Genomic DNA, 3490 nt, shown 5'->3' on the forward strand with positions numbered 1-3490 from the left:
ACCCTCCTCTCATTTATCTCTCCACCCTTCAGGCACTCTGCCTGTATTCCTGATGAAGGGCTTTTGCCCGAAACATTGATTTTCCTGCTCCTCGGATGCTGCCTGAACTGCTGTGCTTTTCCGGCACCACTCTAATCCAGAATCTGGTTACCAGCATCTGCAGTCGTTGTTTTTACCAGTTAAACACACTGCCATGTTATACACTCATAACAACTGGAGTAGTATTCCTGCCTAAGATTTGCATCTTCACAGTACAGAGTGATAAAAACCAGTGATAAGATACTGTCAAATCAGTTAATTCAATCTAATACACTTGAGAGCCTATATGTGGTCTGCATAGTTCAGGAATTGTTCTTCCATTATCTCTTGTGGATCTGCAGCATAATCAGCATTATCGATACAACCCAACTGGGGGGAAAGACCATTTTGGGAAGATTGGTTGTTTAATTTAATCCCATACTAAGGTACAGAATTAGAAGAAAAGCAGGTATGTTGCCTTTAAAGTAAGACTGCGTTTTTACTCTTGTTGTTTTTTAATCCCATTTTAAAATTTTTATGAGTATCATCACCACAAAGTTTGAGGCATGTATCTATTTTACTTATAAATTATACTGTATTTATGGTAAGGGACAGAGTCCTGGCTAATTGAAAATTTCTTTCTTGGAGAGAACGGGGAGCGGGTAAATTTCGACTTTTTTTATTCCTATGACATCGCACAGAGATATAATGATGATTTTACAGTCATGTTTCAACATGAATTGACAAATTCCTAACCATGCCATCTGCTAAACATTGCTTAATGGTGGTTTCAAATTCTCTAGTTCTACATGAATCATGCAGCTGTTCAACAGGGTGCAAAACAGGTTTCGAAGCTCAATTTTCTCTTTACTCTCGATATTTTATATATTTTGCAGAAACAATCAAATCTATATTACAAAGAAAAGAAACAACTTGTGTGTGAGGTGAGTCATTGAGCCCATTGTATTTGTTCATCCAAACCCTCCATTTTAGCATTCCATATTTTCTTGAAGCACTCCAGGTTTGTACCTGTGCTACATCTATCGAAGCCTGCTACATATGCTAATTGCGTTATTAAATAAAGAAAAATCTCCTGGAACCAAACTTAAATTTGCCTTTTAGTATTTTTACATGTTTTGTCGAAAAATCAGCTAGCACAGAATTTCAAGGTCATTCCTAACATAGTACTGATGAGCTCCATTGTAGAACCACACAAAACTAGCCTGTTGGTCCCATCGATTTACACACAGCAGACTGCGGGCACCCCTTATGGCCAGAGGAGCAGCTTGTCTGTCGAGGGAGCAATGTAAATCAGCTAGTATCGATGCCAGCTTGGATCCCAGTCCCAGGAAAAGGACGAGGAAATTCAGAGCAGGGATGGGCAACTGACAGTTTGCAAAGGGATACAGTAGCCTGCAAATCTGATAGACACTCAGTGAAAAAAGATAAACTTACCTCAGGCACACTGATCTAGAGTGGAGCTTGAGCAGACAGACAGACTGTGCATTGGGTGTTTCAAGTGGTAGCACGGCTCTCATTGTACACCAGAGCGGCAGCTCTGCCTGAGATTTTAACATGAATCATGAGCCATATGTAAAAAGGATACTTTGTGTTGCCAAGTAACGAGCAGTCTATGGCACCTTCAACACCATGGTGCTTGCAATGCAGGCAAAGTCTAATGCTCACTCTATCCGGCTTAACTCTGTCCATAGGGAGGTGTTCCACATGGCAGGGAGAATCCCATTAATACAAGCAGCGTACAATAAACTTAGATATTTCCCTGTTGCCACCTGCAGCAATAGCAAGCATCATACCACAGAAGCATTTGAGGTAAAGGCCACTGATACATGGCAGCCACAGAGGATGCTGTCCATACCCTGGTTTGAGGCATCAATTAAAATAACAGCAAGAGGAACAGATGTGCCTGACTTATTAAGGCTAAGGAGATGTGGTCTCTTAAGATCCATTGTGGATGTGGCTTCCTGGATAGTATGTGCCACCGCTCAGCTGCTCCCACTTAATGCTAGCTTCCTGGCTTGCCTCTTCATCTGAAGCAGCATAATGGCTCAGTGACTAGCAGTACCATCTCACAGCACCAGGGACCCAAGTTCAATTACATCCTCCACTGGCAGATATTTCAACTGATATGTTGAAATATAGGAAAGGGAGCTCATTTGATTGTTCTATTGCAACAGTACTTTTAAACAAGATTAGTGTTTATTAACCTGCTGATTCAGATATCATAAATATGTCATCTACATCACAAATGTATGCAAGCAGGTGAAGGTTAGTGGTCATTGTGTCGAACACATGGTTCTCATGGTAACTAATGAAAATGTTAGCAAGAGTTAGACCTGTAGAGAATTGAAACACCATATATTTGGCTATACATAGTATCATTAAGACTGAACTCATTTGCATGAGCTGTTAAATTCATGAGTTTTGTAAAAAGATACTCAAATAGCAGTGGCACTTCTCGATTGCCATGACATAGGGCTTAATGCAAATGTTGATGACTTGCAATGGCTCAGTAGTTAGCATTGCTGCCTCACAGGTATTTCATTCCAGCCTTGGGTGACTGTCTGTATGGAGTTTGCATGTTCTCTCTGTGTCTGCATAGGTTTCCTCCAGGGGCTCTGGTTTCCTCCCACAGTACCAATAAGCTTGATGATTTGGCCATGTTAACTTGCCCCTAGTGTCCAGGGAGATGCCAAGTAAATGGAGTAGCCATGGAAAAAGCAAGATTATGGCAGGGTATTGTGGGGGTGGGTGAGTCTGGGTGAATAGTCTAAGGAGGGTCAATGCAGACTTGATGGGCCGAATGACCTCTTTCTGCACTGCATCATCATTTATAATTCACATCATTCAAAACCTAAAGACAAACATACCCATATGATGGGTCAGGTGGTGCAAAGGATCAACTTAATTGAAGGGCCTAAAAACGAAGCTAGCATCTTCATTCTAAAATTTTAAATGAGGCTTTTTGATTAATGCTGTCATGTGTGCTGATGTGGAATGGAAGTGTGAAAATCATATTACATTGGATTCTTGGGTATACTTTTCTTCTGTCTGTAAAACAGATGCAATATAATTGCATTCCTAGGCCTCAATACTTTTGCATATTAAATTTATTTCTACATGCCGAACTTAGATACAGCTTTATAGATTTCTTTCATTTTATACTAGCCAAAATTTGCTCATTCCTAGTGGCATATCTCATGCACTTGAAACCACAGCTGTCTTTTAGCAACAGTTAACAAAGATTTTCCAAGTTTTAATAGAGGTTGCTTCTAATTGTTCTTATATGTGCTCTCTGCATCTTCTCTATAGTAAAAACAATGACTGCAGATGCTGGAAACAAGATTCTGGATCAATGGTGCTGGAAGAGCACAGCAGTTCAGGCAGCATCCGAGCAGCTTCAGCAAAATTGACGTTTCGGGCAAAAGCCCTTCATCAGGAATAAAGGCAGAGA

At 40.6% G+C, this 3490-nt stretch overlaps 1 protein-coding gene across 7 annotated transcripts in view; it reads right to left on the reverse strand.

Annotated features, from left to right (window-relative positions):
- Nucleotides 1-3490, reverse strand: part of rbfox1 (RNA binding fox-1 homolog 1) — a 1725607-nt gene that overhangs the window by 668439 nt on the left and 1053678 nt on the right. Inside the window, exon 1 of one of the 7 annotated variants that reach the window (XM_043711612.1) lies at nucleotides 1474-1498. The exons of the other annotated variants lie outside the window; for them this stretch is intronic. The gene's annotated coding sequence lies outside the window, so the exon portion shown is untranslated. Of the gene's footprint in view, nucleotides 1-1473; nucleotides 1499-3490 lie in introns of those variants that run through there. 7 annotated transcript variants of the gene reach the window in all.

Source organism: Chiloscyllium plagiosum, chromosome 21 (genome assembly GCF_004010195.1).
Source record: "Chiloscyllium plagiosum isolate BGI_BamShark_2017 chromosome 21, ASM401019v2, whole genome shotgun sequence".
In the NCBI taxonomy this organism is placed as follows: Eukaryota; Metazoa; Chordata; class Chondrichthyes; order Orectolobiformes; family Hemiscylliidae; genus Chiloscyllium; species Chiloscyllium plagiosum.